Genomic DNA, 19,770 nt, shown 5'->3' with positions numbered 1-19,770 from the left:
TACTGTGAAAATAGAACACTCTAAAAATAAAGCCTCTTCATTTTTCACTCAATTCACATTGTCGGGTATTTTATTTTTGGCTTGAGTTATTCTTGATTTTTTTATTTGTATGTTTATTTTAGATAGAGATGTGCAGGCTCTGATTTACTCTGATTTCAAAGCAGGATCTTATTGGCTATCAACTGTCAACAACTGTTATGTGATTTGGGATAGCCAATAAGATCCTGCTTTGAAATCAGAATAAATCAGATTCTACACATCTCTAATTTTAGATTACCTATGCAAATGCTTCATATTTCTGTTGAACATGGTTTATTATTATTATTTTCTTCTTTTTAGGGTCACTGGTCAACTTCTGACCTGAAGAAGGTTCCCCCCGTTCTGCTCCTCCAGCCAAGTAGCAGACACCCAGGTGAATAAGTATTAGAAGAGATTAGAAGACCCCCAGCCTTTTGTGGAGAAGCTGCTCTAAAGACTCAAACATGATTAACCTGGGAATTATACTGTATTTCTCTATCCAGTCAATTCTTGTCTTCTGGATATGTTCCGTGTACATCATGAGGTAGTAATATGTCAGCACAGGGGTTAATGACACGACAGTTGTTGCCTACCCAGTGGATCTGGTTCTCTTTGGACTCTGAAGTTAAGAGGTAAATCCGGATCTTTGGATGAGAAAATTGATTCTTCCTGCAATCTTCAGTATCTTCAATGCGCTCCACAGTAATGTCCCCTCATTCGCTGGAGGATATTTATTTATGATGTCCCGTGTTATGGTTTTTATTTGGTTGGTTAGATTTTGCATTGATGAGGCTAGTATCTCATGGGGACTGATTCAGACCTGATCGTAGGGCACATTTTGTTTGCAGATGGGCCAAACCATGCTGCATTGCAGGTGGGGCAGATGGAACGTACAGAGAGTGTTAGATTTGGGTGAGTTATTTGTATGTGAATATTGACTTCTTTATTCTTACACTGCAATTTAGATTTCAGTTTGAACACACCCCACCCAAATCTAATGCTGGGTACACGCCAGGACGATTTGGCATAAATTCCCCCAATTTCAATACAATCTCGACCGATTGCATGTTTTAGATCCGATCCGATGTGCATCCCCACTGGTCATTTTGCAGATCATACCTACCGCAGTCAGATTTGAAAACGATCCCTTCAACTGGGTACAGATTGTGATCGGAACGTATGCATATTGTGTGTTCCAACAGATCGCGCGACCATCGTATGGGCGTCTCACAATCTGCTCACTATGATGATTATTGTGGTGTCTACCCTACATTACTCTCTGCACGTTTTTCATCAGTCCCATCTTCAGTGCAACATGGTTTTGACCATTTGCAACCAAAATGTGCCCTGCGATCAGGCCTGAATTAGACTCCTGTTCTATATTCATTCTGTTGAGCAATGAAAGGTTTTACACATATGACAGGTAAAATATTGAAAGCTGGTAGAAAACAGGCATAGTCCAACCTATGCTGTGTACACACGGTGAGATTTGACATTGGATTTTGACTATATAGTCAAAATCACATGCAGATCGCACAGGGTTTTTTTTACCTTTCGATCCCGATGCGCGCTCCCGTGACAGCACAAATCAAGACCCAAATAGACAGGTCAGCAATGACTAAGGCCAGTATTCAATGCTCCCGATTCACCGTTTTTTTTTGGCGAATCGGGCTGTTTTTCCTCCTTGCAGTGAATCTTTTTCACTGAAAATCTGATTCACCCTATTCAATGTTCACTGTTCAGCGAAAGTGAATGCCGGCCAGTTCTCCGTTTCATGCTCGCTGCAATTCGCTGGTGTATTTCAATGGGGTTTTCACTGGGTTCGCCAAGAGTGTATTCAATGCTAGGATGGAGAACTGCTTTCTCCCTGATTTTCGCCATGATTCATTGTTTTGCATTCAACATCTTTTTTAGGTGAACTGGAAAGTGATCTTTTAAAATAATTTTTTTTTTGTGTAAAAAAAAAATCAGAATTTTTTTTCCTGTGAAGGGGCATACTATTTTATTCATGTGCTCCTTCTCCTTCTCCCCCACAAATTCTGGGGCCGGGAGGCTTACATCTCCCTGCCTGCCGCCGTCCCCTGGCTCCTGATTAAAATTCACTGTCAGGGGCAGCGAGCCTGCGACATTGAATAGGGTGACAGGGAGGGCTGGCAGCGAATGCTCCAGCCCTCCGGAACTTTGCGAATGTGCAGCAAATCCTAAACAGGATTCGCTGCACATGGAGAAAAAAATTCATTGAATACTCCCCTATATAGTGAAAATTTAATGCTGATTGTATGTTAAAAGTACAGAGATAGCAAAGATTGTATAGCACGCGAATCTTAAATCTAATAGCAAAGGAATCTCACCGTGTGTACACAACATTAGAGAGAAAATGTTAAGGGATAAAATGCCAATCAATCGGCTTCTGAATGTTTGTTTTCAAACACTGCCTGTAAAGTGTATGGTAGAACCTGATCAGATGGTACCTATCTCTCATAATTGTATCTCTCGGAGCTTTGATAAATACTCCCCTTATGGGGCGTACACGCAGGGCATTTTCTAACCAATCAGAATAGATCGCTTAGAAAATGCCCCTACCTCGCTCCATGTGTACCGCGTGTCGTTATCCACCGGCGATTAATATCCTGCATGCAGGATAAATCTAGCGCGATTGCCAGTCAGGGGCCAGTGTTCTCACACTAGTGATAGTGGCTCTGACAGATCGCCCAGTACACCTCGCTGTGTGCCGAGGGATCTGCATTGATCAGATCGCTTAGTAAAATCTACCCGCATATAGGCCCCATTAGTGTTTTACTTGGGTTACTGACATTGGACCAAATTGGATTGCAAATAAGAATAAAAGTATGGTTTTCATTTGATATATAAACTTAATCAGATCTTGTTAGTTTTATTTGCTTGTTTTTTTTTTATTTATTTTTTCGCACTTTCCCACTTTTATATTACACAGACATTCGTAAACACAGTAAATTGGGCTAACTAATTACAATACTAGGGTATATCCATGTAATAGAACTTTGATCTTTCACTTGACTTAACACCTAATAACCCTTTTTTTTCTTTTAAATTGAAAGCAAGAACAGTCACAGTGGCGTAACTATAAATTTTTCGCCCCCCGGCCGCAAATTTGGACCGCCTCCCCCCCCCCCACGGAGAGTTAACAAGCTCTCCTCCCCCGCGGCCGGTACCTCCTAGCGCCAGTGCTTCTGACGGGTCCCCGGCTCTGGCTGCTAATATAAAGTGACAATCGGAAAATGGCTGCCCCCATACTGCAGACAGCTTTTGAGGTATGGGGGCAGCCATTTTCCGTGCGTCACTTTCTGTTAGCAGCCGGGGCCGGCCCGGGACCCGACAGAAGTGGTGCCAGCGGGCAGGGTGCCCGTCGCTGGCAGCCAATGTGGGGAGCATGTTTACAAGTAGGAGCCGCGTCTCACCTACCTGGTGTCCGGCAGCAGCAGGGGGTGCGGCCCGGCCACACTGTCACTGACAGCTAGCCGGAAAACAGGAGTAGCCAGCCACCCAGCTCCCCGCACCCAGAAGCGCCAGCGGGCAGACAGCAGCAAGTAACTATAGCCCCACAGACCCCCCGACGCCCACACCTTCTTAGCACCTCCCCACCACCGCGGGGGCTGCGGGACTATAGTTACGCCACTGAACAGTCACTTAAGTGCCACACAGGAGCTGGTTACAGGGAAATGGTGTTGGAAGGTGCATACCACTGTACTTATGTGGAGTTAGTTTAGACCAGTGGCAGCCAACTCCAGTCCTTCAGAGCTAACCGTTCCCATTTTCCAGCTCGGCTCACATGTACACAGGTGCACTCATTACTCACTAACACATTTTAAAAGATTCACAGGTGGAGCTAATTACTTCACTTGTGATTCTGTGAGGAGATCTGCAAAACATTAATACCCCTCTCCCATTGATTTAAAACGGGTACGGCTGCAGTGTGACAGCTCCATTGTCAATTTACCGGTTACAGAATACCAGTATTTTGAAACGTGTTAAAAGCAGGATCCTTCATGTTTCTGAGCCGTTTTCCCTGCAGTCTGAACAGCTCAGAAACTGTATTTGCTACAAATGATAACCACACAAGGGTGATCTCCCTGCATGATCCCCGCCCACAAGCAGGAAAAGGCCATTTAAAATGACATTGTATGGCTTTCTATGGGTGAAACGGGTTGAATCTGAAAGGTACAAAAACGGTATTGAAACTGCAATATACCATTTACAACATGCAAAATGAAAGGGATTTAACTGGCTTTTGACCTGTTTTAAGACACCTTTATATAAACTGGTTGAAAGCAGGTTTGCAATGTTAAAACCAGCTTACCTGTTGGTAGCGCTCGAGAACTGGAGTTGGCTACCCCAGGTTTATACTGAATTAATGGGATCTAAAACATACAGTACTCGCCTAGTATTTCTGGTTCCTGCCCCCTATGCCCATTTTTGAAAGCAAGGGCATGATGATGTTGCTTTGCCATGAATCACATCACAACCATGTTGTAGTGCAGTGATGGCTAACCTTGCTACTCCCAGCTGTTGTTGGAACTACACATCCCAGCATGCCCTGCTACAGGTTTACTATTTGACCATGCTAAAACTGATTCAGTGCATGCTGGGATGTGTAGTTCAACAACAGCAGTAGTGTCAAGGTTAGCCATCACTGTTGTAGTGAATACTGTAGTGCTATTTATTTACAGAGAAAGAACGGAGCTGCGGTTTGGTTCGGCCATCAAGCTGACATTTATTTTAAAACCCAAAAAAAGTTTTAAAAGTTTCATTTACACCTACCCAGTGCCAATTGGTTATTTGGTCAAAAATTCTTGACAAGTACATTGAAATATATTGATTTGTTATGAGCTAATTCCTACCATTGCTTTCTATAACTGTAACATTTTTATGAATGTAGTAAAGTCTGAATCTCAGTGGCCTAATTTGAGTGGAATCTAGCTGGCCATAAAACGTCTGTCGCAATCACCTGTAAAGTAAAGCTGTGTACACACGGGGGCGATAGGGGCTGAAATCGCTGGAAATATGGTCGCAGGCGACCATATTGCCAGTGATGGGAGTGTGCCCCGGGTGCGAGCTCCCGTTTTCAGACCCGTTCTAATCGCTGGTCACAGGAGCTTGCACTCTGCCTGCACTGCCGGCAGAGGTTCCCTTTCATCAGCGACCATCTCTGGTCGCTGATGAAAAGGAGAAACTGAGCAATATATCTCCCACGTGTGTACGGGGTTTTAGTGTTTGATGGTAGCATGTTCTCTGTGGCTGGGACAGGTGATACCGGGCAACTGCATGGTATCACATTAAAACATTTAAAGAATTTCAAACAAGGGTACTCTCATTTTAGGCTCTGTTCAAGAATGTAATTACTCAAATTTTCTAAAAAAATGTTGGCTCTTTGTGGGTTTAACCTGATATATTGTGGTCTATAGCAGTGGTTCCCAACCCTGGTACCCCCAACAGTGCCCGTTTTTCAGGTCTCCACACAGAATCACAGGTGATATAATTAGCTCCACTTGTGGATCTTTTAAAAAGTGTCTGAATATTGAGTGCACCTGCTGGGTGATCTGGAAAACGTGCACTGTTGGGGGTACTTGAGGACCAGGGTTGGGAACCACTGGTCTATAGGATCACTTCAGTTCTAGGCGATGTGCAAAGGTGGGGTTGGGAGTTACTCATTGAGGGGGCGATTCTCTAACACAGAAATGCGGTAAAAACCCGTTATCTGGGTTTTTACCGCATTTCTGTATGTTCTGTCCCCCCTCCGCAGTGTCACTGCTGCGGAGTGAATCGCCAGCAAAAGCTGGTGATTCCCTGAAGAAGCCTATGGGCTTCTTACCGCAGCACTGTGTGAGAGATCGGTCACGGATCCCTCCCAGCATGCCCTGCGGCCGGCGCCATGCTCTGCACATGAACAGATGGACTCCCGGGTCACAGACTCGGAAGTCCAGCACCGGTGCCGCATCGCAATGGACAACTCTTATCGCAAGAGCTGTCCCTTGCGTTAGAGCATATGTGGTTATTAATAATGCGATGCCCGGCGATACAGGGCAGCGGATGTTAGAACATCCCGCTCTTAACCACTCTCTGCACTGAAGATCAACACAAGCATTATGACGACAGTGGGAAGGTTGACAGTGAAAAGGTCGACATGAGGTCTATTTTTAACTTTTTTTTGTCCTGAATGTCGACATAGGTCAACATGTACACCACTTGCCATGCTTCCGGCACGGTGCCTCGCTGCAATCGGCATACTATTATATTCTCCACACACTCCCAATACATCCCCCACAGCCTGTGCTGTGTACTGGAGTGTTAATTAGAAACTCCTACAACCGGTTCTATAATTGGTGTGTGTGTCATTTTCAGTGCATGAAGTGAGAATGTAATTAGGGCTTGGGTGTGATATGGGGATTCATGCTAGTGATCATGCTTATACACAAGGGTATAAAGTAAGACGCCTGTTTTCTATACCTGTACAAAGCGCACACGTGTCTATAATATTCATACAATAGGAAGGATGCTTACAAAGGCTCGGTAGATTTTACTATGACCTAATCATCTGATGCTGGTACTACATGATGGTCTAGCCACTAGCCGGTGCTGTCTATGTCTATTCAAGGCATCATTGAGCAGAGGACTACAGGTTTGTGTACAGGAATCCATGCACGCTCTCAGATTCTTACTAGTAGGATATGGGTTCTCTGTATTGCAGAACATGATCCATTTATTCATATTGTTATATTGTTCTATTCATGTTGTTATAAAACATATTGATAATGATGAAAGCATTGGTGTTCTGATCAGCTTTGTTGGTGTATGGCTGGTAGATGGCTTGGGTTCAGTATGATCGATACAGACTATGGGCCTGATTCAGACTTGATTGCTGCTTTGCAAATTCGCACAGCGACTGATTATGTGCACGTGGATGACTCCTGCTAGAGAAGAAATCTTGCTACCTTTTTCCTTCACTATCCGTTTTACAAGGAGATTGACAGGAAGTGCGCGTCTGGGGGTGGTAACCAGCCGTTTCATGGGTGTGCTAAGAAAACCGCAGAAGTGCCCTAGAGTTTGGGGGAGGGGGTGTGATGTCAGCACCGGGCCGGATAGGCCGGTATTCATCACAGCCGCTGAGTAAGTCTCTGGCTACTCCTAGTTTGCGATGAGTGGTGACCAGTGTAATAGCATTTCATAATGGATTGTGCCAGCCGTACACCTCATTCACAGCGAGAATATGCAATGCGGGGGTTTACTATAGCGTGGTATCATTAGCCACCGCTATTTGAATACCCCCTATGTCCAGCGAGTATGTTGACCTAACAATGCTGACGTCGGAATCCCTACATGGGTGTAATTCTACCAGAAGCATTTTAAAATGTTCTGGTGTACACAGCTGCCCACTCTCTGCCTGTGACCCTCAAGCGGAGACGTGCAGGGAAGCACCCTGTCCGCGCGAGCAGCTTGCGCGTCCCCAGCCGTTCAGATCTGGTGGGCCGGCTGACTGTGGCTCCATCTGTATCTTGCATCATTTCGCACTGCACATGTTCATAAAATCTACACTCTTCTGTTGAGTATGGGTCATTGGGTCGACCCTATTAAAGTCAACCACTGAAGGTCGACCGGGCTTAGGTCAACACCTAAAGTAGGTTCACATGGCTAAGGTCAAAAGGTCGCACAAGAATTAGATAGACAATGGGAAGGTCAACAGTCCAAAGGTTGACATGAGTTTTGGTACTTGTTTCCTAGCACGGCCACACCGATTTCCATCGGGGTGGTCGTGTCGGAAAAATCGCGTCTGTCGCATCGCATGCGATTTGGTCGCATGCGATGCGACCGACCCGATTTTTTAATTGAATCAAATGTGAATAGGGTCCCTGGGACCCGATTTTACATTGGATTCAATGTAAAATATTCCCTAGACCCACAAATTTCACACCGTAAACCCCACCCCATGATTGACGCCAACCCGAAGCGTGGCGAGCGGCGGCGGTGCGCGTCCTCCGACCTTTTCATTCCCCTACTATCACATTTTTTACTATGTGAGATGGACTTAATCAAGGCCATCTCATCTTGTGCCATTATAATGGCACAAGACCAACGCGATGCTCCTGATTTCAATGTTAAAAATTATTTTAACATTGAAGCCTATGGGGAAATCGGGGGCATCGCGTCGGGGCCAATGTTAATGGTCCCGACGGACGCGATGCCCGCGATTTTTCCTTTGCCTGCAAAATGGACCTGATTTCAAAGGAAATCCGGTCCATCGTGGGCATCGTGTACCTTAACTTAAAGGTACACGATGCCCAAGATTGTGGCCGTGCTAGGAAACAAGTACCTGAGTTTTTTTATGTTTTTTTTTGTTCTGAATGTCGACATGGACATCATTTCAGTGTAATGCACCCCCATGCATGGCTCGCTGTACCCGCCAAACTTTGGGCACGGTTCTTCGCCGAGCTCAACACAGTATTGTATTCTTTCACGATGCTATAGAGGATGGTAGAGTATGAAATACTGCCTGTCGGCTTAAAAATAAAAAGTGAGAATCATGTCAACCTTTTTGACTGTTGAACTAATGCCAACCCTGTCAAATTATTTTGAGTGTCGCCCTTCAGTGGTTGACCTAATGCATGTCTACCTAATTAGGGTCCACCTAGTGACCATATCCCCTTCTGTTCACCCATACAGGGAAGGTGCAAGTACACACTGACACGTGCTGCGTACACAGAGGCTTAAGTATCCTTGAATGTGCATTAGTGTTCGTGCCTGATGTACCATGCTTCAAAAAGTGGTAACGTGGAGAGGGATAAACCACCAGCCAATCGGCTCCTACCTGCCATTTTTCAAACCCAACCTATAACATATCAGGTAGGAGCTGATTGGCTGGTTTATCTCCACTTATCACTATTTGAAGCTTGATACATCTGGCTCTAGTGTGAGACCGCTCTTATTTTTTAATGCACATTTATTTTCCATAAGATGTGCCCATTTTACTGTACCTCCAACTCTGCATCGGCCAATTAATCTGAGTTCACTACAGAACAAAAAACATCTAACATTAATCCTTCTGATGCCACAAAAGACCTGGCCAACACATGATAATCCTGCGGAGTTCAGTTCCTATGGACACCATCATGAGTTTCTATCTAGTCTGTAAATTGTATTATATACTGTAGTACTTAACCTTCCAAACTGTTTTGAATAACGAATAAAAAATAAAGCAAAACCGGATTATTTACTGTACATACATTTTGCTGCAGATTTACATTAAAATTCTGTGTGATAAACATTTATCTTGTGATTAGTGTTATGGTGGCCCTAGGGGTAAGTGGAAAGAGGGGGAGGGGCACATATGTTGTATAGACAAGAAAATCTGCTGTAATAGGGAAGATTGGGTGATTTGAGATCTGTGCATACTCTGTTCCTTGTCGTCAGAGGGCTATTTATGAATTGAGAGTTCTTGGTTCTTTACTAAATGGCATTTAAGCCTGATTTTCCTTGCTGCTCATGAGGCTGTAAGAAAAAGAAAATCCTACTTCTGGGGATTAGCACTCTTGGGGGGGGGGGGGGGGGGGGGGGGGTGCTGGTTCACTCGCAAAGGCAAATTCACTTTCTAATGGACAAAACCATGTGCACTGCAGGTGGGGCAGATGTTACTTGTGCAGAGTTAGATTTGGGTGGGGTTTGTACTTCGAACTGATATCTATATTGCAGTGTAAAAATGAAGCAGCCAGTATTTACCCTGCACAGAAACAATATAACACCCAAATCTAACTCTCTGCACATGTTACATCAGCCCCAACTGCAGTGCACATGGTTTTGTCCATTAGAGAGTGAATTTGCCTTTGTGCGTAAACCAGAATAACCCCCAGTGTCTGAACCAGGCAGTACTGACAGTTAGCTGCAGGGTAAAACCCCGGGTGGCGGTGCAGTGTGTAGAACAAACTGGGGTTTGTGGATGGTGCTTAAAACACAAATAAACAGCAATTGTATAAATTAATAATTTATTTTACAACATAAAAAACAATATATATCCCAAAACCTCCCGGGGGTATCACATTAGCTCAGTGGTTCCCAAACTTTTTCAGTTTAAGACACCCTTTGGGTCTCCATGACTTTTTGAAGGCACAAAATATTTAACAAATTGTCCCTTTTTTAAAGTAGTTGGGTTAAAACAATGCTAAAAGTATTCACTTGTTTGTAAAAATAATAAACATAAATCCAAGAAAAAATATATTTCTTTAATTTCACTTTCTTTCAAAGAACAATTGACAACACTCGTTAACATATTTTTCTTGGTGGTACTGATAGCGCCAAGAGAGGGTGTGGTCACACAAAGCTAGAGGAGTAGCTACATGACAATAGGGGAATGGTCATGTTATGCCACACACTGTAATTCCCATTACACATGACACCACACACCGTAATGTCCTTTACACATGACGCCACACACCATAATACCTATTACACATGACACCACACCGTAATGCCCATTACATGTTATGCCCCACATGTATAACACCTTGCAGAGGAGGAGGAGGCTGTGGTCAGCGGTGGTGTGGAAGTGGCTGTGGTTGGCTTCTGCAGTGGTGCAGAGGAGGCTGTGGTCGGGTCAGAGAGTGTGACAGCAAAGGCAGGTGAGGGACGGCATGGACACCAAGAGAGATGGAAGGGACAGAGAGGGACACCGAGACGGACAGGGACAGCCGGGACGGAATTACAGCCGGGACACAGATGGACAATAGGGACAGGGTTTTGGACAGGGACACTCCCCTACTGTGGTCCTGGCACACAGACCAGCATTCTGTGAATGCCATAGCACTTTCTTTATTAACACCCTCCTCCCCAGTGTCCCCACTGATCCCCTAGGAGCACACCAGCGCTCAATATGAGCCAACAGACTGCAGGTGGAGCCCCCTACCCTCCCCTTTACCTGCTATAGCCCTCAACTGCCCCTAACCCAGTGTGACTTTGTGGTTGGTTGCCATCCCTTGGAAATGACTCCCCAGTCTTCAGAATACAGCAGAACAGCCACGGAATCGTCCCGCACATGCACCTCCACGGAGCCGGAAGTACATTCTGCCAATGTCCGTGCAGTCTGTCCCATCCCGTCCCACTGCTATTAAGCTCCTGCACATGTGTGCAGGAGCTAATCTTGAGGGAGACTACACCCGGGTGGGCGGGCAGCTTTGGGGATCACAATAAATGGGCGCAGCAGCGTTTTTAAACATAAAAAAATGACAGCTGTTCCACACTGCCTGCTGTGCTTTCCTCCCGAAGCCACCACCGTTTGCACTCAGGCACAGGTAAGTGCCGTAGCCAGCTGCTCATACCTCCCTGCCACCGGCTGAATCAGTTTGGGAACCACTGCATTAGTCGATAAAAATGCACAAATACATTATTCAAAAATAATATAGGCAATCACTGTTGTAAGATCAGTAGAGTCCATATTGGTAGCACCTGGGGATGATGTTAAGGTGATGGTGGATTACATCCACAATTTCCTCTGTGTGTTGGATGTAATAATTTGGGAACTCAATAAAAGTCTCGCTCCCATAAGCCGAACTTCTGGTCACAGAGAAGCCGCTGAATACATTGAGCGGCTAGAAGATCTCACCGCTACCGCTTGAAGATAGAAGCCAGAGATGTAGGTAAGTTTATGGATAGTTAGCCAGCCTACCTCGTATCGTATCGGATCGCATGCATTGTGCATGTACTGCGATCTGATACGATGTGTAGCTAGTACAAAAAGTATGTGCAGCACATACTTTTTGTACCGTACTATTTGATATTCGGGAGCGCGCATCGCATAGTACAGAACGGAGCCGGACCACAACGGAGCGTGTATGGGCTCCTTAAGAGAGACCAGCAGACACTGCTGCTTCCCTTGGCTCCAACGCATCCCAGGCCGCCCTAGCATGCCCATCTGCCCGCCCATCCTTACACAGTACCCAATAGCTGGCTCTGTGTACAGTCAATTGAATCAGTGGGGGGATTAGTCATCTCTGCCATGGCCGCACCCGTGCTGCGGCTGACTCACCTCCGGTGCTCATCCAGTGCGCAGTGGCAGGCAGCAGCATGTCAGTGCATCGACAGTGTGCCGGCTCCCACACAGACCCCGCTGCCACTTGCTCCCCCAAGCGGCAGCTGGGGCTGCCTTGCAGTAGTTATGCCACTGAACATAGCCTTTATTCCATAGGAACAAATTATTATTTTACTTTTACTGCTTAAAGCAGTTTTTAAGGGCATGCACACACATACACAATTTATATAAAAACACCTAAAACAAGCGCTTTTTAACAAAATTAAGCACAATTTTCCCCTTTAAAAAAACAACAAAAAAAAGCAACTTCCAGGGCACTCCATGGGAACTATAAAAAGTATGTTTCCCCCCATATTTTGGGAACCAGGACCGTCCCTTGAGTCTGGTGCTTGTTTTAGAAATATGGTTGTACCCCATTCTTGGTTATAGCCATGGGGGTGGGGGTCCCAACCTTCAGGTGTACAGATGTACATTTGCCTACCAACCAGCTTCACGGTGACCTAATTTCTGGTCGGTCCCTAATACTAAGTTTGAATCTGGGGCGCGGAACCCCAAAAAGGTTGGCATCGCCAGTCACCCCAGGGCAGCACACAAGTGAAAAACTAAGCTAAAAGTGTATTAATAAGAAAGAAGCAGAACTACAATTCCCAGAATGATAGCACCTCATGTATATAGGGTGTGCATTCTAAGATCCCCCCATAAGCTAATATTGTGTACACCTGTACACCTGAAGGTTGGAACTCCTTCAACAAGTAGCACCCAACCTACCTGATTTGAGTATTATATTACCAGCTTGGTCCCTGGTAGCCACAGATGCAAACTGGAGGCACTATATAGGTAAGCCCTAAAATTGACATGAATTGCTAGTCTTGGGTATGGATTTGGTGCGCGGCTCCCCTTGGGTTGGTGTGGCTGAGTTGCTTTCTGGGTGGCACACCCTAACATTTATTTAGCATTTTTATTTGATCAAGACATGAAAACAGAAACCCTGTCTATCACCCAGTGTCACAGCGCCCTTGTGATGTTATGAGCGTGACCTCCTGCTGGCTGCCGGATGCTTCTGGAGGTGGTGGTTACAACTACTGCTGCAGTCATCATAGAAACCTTGTGTAAACTATAAACAAACAGTGTAAATAAAACGGCTGTAGAAATCGACACAACAAATAAAGCAGACAACGCACATGTTTTCAAAGGATACTAAGGCAAAGCCATACATCATATAGCAGAGGTAATGGAGACAGAAGCAATCACAGTGACGCTAGATTGCAGAAATGCAGTTAATGATGAAATTTCATTGAGTCCACCAGGTAATACCAATAAAAAATGATAGTAACAGAGTCATAGTGCGCAAACAGCAGCCTAAGCGGTGATACTCTTGAAGGGGATACAGTAATTTCGTCTACAGCATGATGGTCGACAAGCATTAGGTCGAAAACATTAGGTCGACATGGGACTAGGTCGACATTGGCAAGGTTGACAGTCAAAAGGTCAACATGTTTTATTTTACTGTTTTTGGAGCCGACATGTGCCGACATGTGGTATTTCATGCCCTACCATCCACTAGGGTGTGGAGGGAGAATAAAATAGTGTGCCGAGCGTAGCACACCATGCGAGGGGACGCGGTGCTACGTTTCAGTGTCCATGTCGACATTTGGCTGAAAAAAAACTGTGAAAAACACCATGTCGACCTTTTCACTGTTGACCTTGCCCATGTCGACCTAATGATTGTGTTGACCTTATGACCTGCCGACCTAAACACATGTCGACCTTGTCCCATGTCGACCTAGACCGATGTGGAGCTTTCAGAATGTCGACCTAATGTTTGTCGACCATCATGTTGTAGACCAAATGATCCATACCCTCTTGAAGGTCTCCTTAATCCTTCACCCAACCAACCTGCATAAAAAAACAAATGGATTATATATCCTATCCGGCGCTTATGAGAAGATCCACGTGCTGTATTAATCCATCTCGTAGACCATCAAGACATGTAAATACAAAATATGCATCTCATGGCATGGTACTATCTGATGAAGCCACTGATACCTGCTAGGAGGCGGAGAAACGCGTTATACAGCCACAGGCGCCTCTTGCTCCCCTTTCTTGGAGCTCCAAGTGTGATCCTTCACCTGCCTGCCTAAAAGCAAGTACCAGTACAAAAACTTTGTATACTCGCCACTGCACTCAGCTGCAGGTGGAAATCGAGTTTATTTGGGATCCTCATCTTGTGTATTTTTTTCCCTTTTTTCTGATTGTAAATTGTCAAGCCAGACAGTGGACATTCAAAACTGCCGTCCATTTGTCCAGAGTGTCATAAAAGCTGTTGACACAATACTAACCAACAATAATTTGGGGACATAAACTACCTCAGTAGGAGATCTACCAAGGAACCCATAGCCAGGTTTTTAACAGTAAACAGTGTGTAACACATGTTTTTATTGTCATTTTAAACATTAGGTGTCACTGGCCAGTGCAAATTTGTGTATAATAAATTTATTGTTTTCTTTTTCATATACATTGTTTGTAGCGCGTGTATTTTCCTTCTTTTTCTGTGTTTCACATTGGGAATTGGCAAATTTCCCTCGACACGCTGCCTGAACCACATACACACGTGAGACATATTCTATGGACAATTGAGTATTACTCTGTCTCCGTGTGTATTCTGGGATTCAGTACTGAATCACGGCGGTCGGGATCCCGGCGTTCAGAATCCCGACGCCGGAATCCCGACAGCCGAAATGCCGACAAGGGGGGGACGTGGATCGCCCCCCCTTGCGGGCTCGCTGCGCTCGCCACGCAGCGGGCCCGGTGCCACGCTACGCTCGGCACACTAATTTATTCTCCCTTCAGGGGGTGTCGTGGACACCCACGGAGGGAGAATGTGTCGGGATTTCGGCGGTCGGGATTTCGGCATCGGGATTCTGAACGCCGGGATCCCGACCGCCGGGATTTTAACTGCATCCCGTATTCTGGTATACAATAAATTGGCCAATTAAAAGCACAAAAATAGAACATCTTGGGCAAACAGTACGAAGCGCCAGTCCTCACCGTATAGTCTCATGGCATGGTACAGCTTGAAAATGTAATTGACATACACAGTATATAAAACATAAGATATAAAACATTTGGTATGTACTGTATAGCAGAAAAATGTCAGCGTTGAGGCAGGTAATTACCAGAGAATGAGAACTGCAAGATACAGTTCAACATGAGCGTGTATCTAAGGATAGGGATCCCGGTGATTCTTTCTCCCCAGGCAAGATGATGCATTCTCCAGCCTGGTAACGAACCTTTTCCGTCAGCTTTCAACAGGTGCGGGCTTCACCGACACGCTTCTTCCCCATCTGAGAACTTTATCAAGGTGTGACTTTATCACACTTGAGCGACTGTGGCTGGGGGGCCCAATCAATCATATGGCATTTCAAACTGGAAACTTTATGATGTAAGTCCCTAAAATGTCTGGAAACTGGTTGTTCAGAACCTTTCCTCTCAATTGCAGTTCTAATGTGGGAATGATGTAAAGCCGTCTGTTCTTTCAATTGTCTGATGGTTTTGCCGATATACAGAAGTCTACACGGGCATTGAATCCGGTGTATTACATATTGGCTCATGCAGGTGAGTGGATATTTAATGACCCATTTCTTGCCAGATTGGGGATCCTTGAACTTATCTCCCATTCCTTATGAACTGCAGGTTATACACCCTACACATCTATAGTTTCCCACCTTGCGGGTCAGAAAGTGTGCGGGTTGGGGCGTCACCAGTTCAGTGAAATCCTTATGTACCACAATGTCTAATATTTCTACCTCTGCGAAACAATGGGAAGATGGAAGTATTTTTATCTGCCGGTAGTGTAGGGTCCTGAAAGACAATTGGCCAGATGGATTTGGTCGTCCGCATCAATTTAATGATATTTGTGGAAATTCTTGATCCCATACCAACCTTGAGGTGTCTACCTTTGGTAGATTAGTGTTGGATGTCAGGACATCAGTTCTGGAATGTGGCAATACTTTAGGAGAGATGCAGTACAGGAAAAATGCAGTAAAACACCATTTTCTGTGTTTTTACCACATTTTCATATGCAGTAAAGCCCCACCGCCAGGGCTTCGCTGAGGGGCTCTAGCTGGCATAACCCCATAGAAGCCTATGGGCCTACCTTCGCATTCCCCGCGACCCCTGCCGATCCTGCTGTGACCTCCTCCTCCCTGCACCTCTTCCAGGAGCAGGAGGCGGAGCCTGGCAGGCCCTGCAACCATCTGCCTGCCGGGCAGGAAAAGGAGGGAGAGCCGGCGTGGACCACTCACACGTCGGAGGGCACATTGCAAAGGGCAGCCCAACGCAAGAGCTGTCTTTTGCAGTAATTATCACATATGTTAGTGCATATGCGATAATAATATATAATAATATGCAATAATTATCTTTGCAGTACCCAGTGATGTGTGGCAGAGAGGGGCCGCGGATGTTACTGCATCCCGCCTAGATAAGTGATATCATCTTTTAAGGAACTTTAGAACCATGCTGTTCATTTGTGCTCTTGCATCCTGAGGGTCACTGCAGATGTGGAATATACTGGGAGAATGGTAAGACTTTTTTAATGGACTAAAGCCCCGTACACACGGGGGGAGATATATTGCTCAGCAATATATTGCTGAGCAATATATTGCCCAGTGTCTCCTTTTCATCAGCGACCAGAGATGGTCGCTGATAAAAAGGAACCTCTGCTGGGGGAGCCGCAGAGGTAATTAGCTGGTCGCAGGAGCAAGCTCCTGCGACCAGCGATTAGAAAGGGGCTGAAAACGGGAGCTCGCACCCGGCAATTTATCGCCGGGGCACACTCCCAATCACTGGCAATATGGTCGCCAGCGACCATATTTCCAGCGATTTCAGCCCCTATAGCCCCCGTGTGTACACAGCAATAGAGTTATGACTATGGGCCTTATTCTGGTTTACTCTTAGAGGCAAATTCCTTCTCAAATGGACAAAACCATGTGCACTGCAGGTGGGGCAGATGTAACATGTTCAGATAGAATTAGATTTGGGTGGAGTTTTACTGGAAAGTGAGATCTATATTGCAGTGTACAAATAAAGCAGCCAGTATTTTCCCTGCACAGAAACAAAATAACTCACCCAAATCTAATTCTCTATGCACATGTTACATCTGCCCCACCTGCAGTGCACATGGTTTTGTCCATTTGAGAAGGAATTTACCTCTAAGAGTGAACCAGAAATGCATTAGAGTAACATAATTTGGAACTTATAAGACCGCAAGTCACAACCAACATCACGCCTCTCAGGAAGTTCAGATATAGTGGCCCCATTACCCTCCCTTCCCTATGTTTTTTCCCCTGTCTGGTATATTATTTTATGTCTATATATATATATATAAGTATTGTTTACCTGTGATATTGAAAATATTGAAATAATGGTCACCCTGCGTGGTGAATTGTTGTCAAACAAGGAATGTATTATTGCCTTGACACTAACATGTACATTTGTGACCTTTACAATAAAACGTGTTTGAAAAAAAAAAGAGTGAACCAGAATAAGGTCCTTTTGTAGTTCTTGGAGTTTGACTGATGTTAGCATCCAAGTAGTGTGCAGTATCCTAGCTATATGTAGGTATACATGAGTTTGATGGTTATGGATCACTTGTTCAAAGGTAACTTGTTTATCCGATCATAGAAGGAAGATATATCTACTATGTATCTTGGAGGTTATTCTGGTTGACATGCAGCGCTGCATGTCTTTTTTAGCCCGCCATTCGCACAGGCCGCTACCCTTCTTCGCAGGACAAATTCGCCCGCATGGCTGCGAATGGATGTTTTGCATAACCATAATTGACAACCATCGAATGATGTGGTGCGCACATGCAAATCTAAGACAGTTGTCTTAGGCTGGCGTGTGTCCTGGAGGGGAACATCCGTGCGGTGAGGGTTAATTGGGATATTATGTGTATGCATCTCTGCAGGGGACATCGGGCCTTATTTAGGTCCATTCACTCCCCTGCGTGTTCGTGTCGGGGAGCGATGGTGAGCAACTGTGCATGCGTATGTGCATAAACTGTTATACACATAGTGGGAGCGGGCGAGACAAACTGCTTGTTCGCCATCCTGTTTGCACCTAGCAGTGCAAGGGGGGGAGGGGGTTTGCAACGACAGGCTGCACCCATAGGAATGCCCACCGGCGTTCACATGCGGAGGGCAGGCATCTGGCATCAGCAAAAGTCAGCTGCCCGCCCACTTCCCGTACAGGGCGCCCGCAGATCTAAGACATCACAGAGGTGTCTTAGGTCTGCAAGCACTTTCAAAATCATTCGATGGTTGTGACCATCAAATGATTTTGTCCCTGCACACAAGGCTGCGAATGGATTTATATGCAAAACATTAATTTGCATGCATGCGAGGGAGCTCTGCGAGCAAGGGGGTGCGGGCGGTGTTTCAATGACTTTCAAATCTGTAAAATTTGCAGCTTTGCGAGTCAACATAAAAAAAGGCCCTTTATGTGTAAGTGGCACTAGTGGGGGCGTTATGTGTGTAAGTGGCAATGCATAGGACATTATGTGTAAGCGACACTACAAGGTACATTATGTGCAGGCATCACAATGAGGGATTGTGTGTACAACTGGCTCTATAGGGGGCATTATGTGTATATAAGCTGCACTACAGGTGGCATTATGTGTATAAGTTGCACTACAGTACCACAGGCATTATGTATGTAAGCGGCACAACTGGGTGCATTATGCGTGTAAGCGGCACTACCGGAACATTAGGTGTGTAAGTGGCACAACAGAATACATTATTATTTTACCTGTTTATATTACTACTTTGTCTAATACATACGGTAATCAGAGGCGGAACTACCATTGGTGCAACAGGTGCATTGCACCGGGCCTCTGAAGACTAAGGGGCCCATTGCTGCCTAGACAAGCAGCTTGTACCCCTGTCACCCACTGGTGCGGGGCCTAAATTATACTTTTGCACCTGGGCCCACCACTCACAAGTTCAGCCACTGATGGTAATATACAGTACAGGAATCATAATTTACAAGTAAAACTATGAACTATTACATAAACATTATTACGGATTCCATGTGGTGTGATAAGGTGTTATTGTGTGTGTGTGTTATTGTGTGTGTGTGTGTGTGTGTGTGTGGGGGGGGGTTGCCTCTGCCACTGATAATACACTCATAGCAAGCACAATTTTTTTCTAGCAAAGGGGGTGATTCAGCCCTGATTGCTCAGGTCAGAATTAACCCCCTGGACACGATGGTGGGGGTTTGCACATTCGCCGGGGCTTTTGCTCAATGGCAGGCAGGCATGGGGCGGATGCAGGGGACCCCGCCCAGTGTTTTATGTGCATGCCCAAAAAATGGTGGGCCCATGGAAAAGATAGGCGTGCCCATACATCCTTGGGGCGGGCGGCTGATGTCACATAGGCCCTTATTCTGATCGGTGCGTACTTTCCCGAATTCTTACGGAGCGGGCCGCACGCAACGCTATGCGGACATCGTCCGTAGAAACGCCCATCGAGCCTCCGCATTTGGATGGACTCACTCTTTAAGAACAGGGCATGTGTACGGACGACATACAAACCTTGCGTGTGCGGTGGACACGCACAGATTCTGCACGGTCTTACAGCGTAAGCACGGTCTTACCGCGTCAGAACGTACGGGAACCTGGCCGTACGCACCGATGCGGAGTATTT

General features: G+C 45.6%; 1 protein-coding gene across 1 annotated transcript in view; it reads left to right on the top strand.

Annotated features, from left to right (window-relative positions):
* The window catches only part of HRAS (HRas proto-oncogene, GTPase), a 98,453-nt gene extending 93,060 nt beyond the window's left edge, over nucleotides 1–5,393 (top strand). Inside the window, exon 6 of the mRNA XM_083165279.1 lies at nucleotides 340–5,393. The gene's annotated coding sequence lies outside the window, so the exon portion shown is untranslated. The remainder of the gene's footprint in view (nucleotides 1–339) is intronic.
* Nucleotides 5,394–19,770: the final 14,377 nt, after the last annotated feature.

Source organism: Crinia signifera, chromosome 11 (assembly GCF_055691185.1).
Source record: "Crinia signifera chromosome 11, ASM5569118v1, whole genome shotgun sequence".
Classification (NCBI taxonomy): Eukaryota; Metazoa; Chordata; class Amphibia; order Anura; family Myobatrachidae; genus Crinia; species Crinia signifera.
The sequence above is the reverse complement of the archived record's forward strand: the minus strand, read 5'-3'. Positions and strand labels throughout refer to the sequence as shown.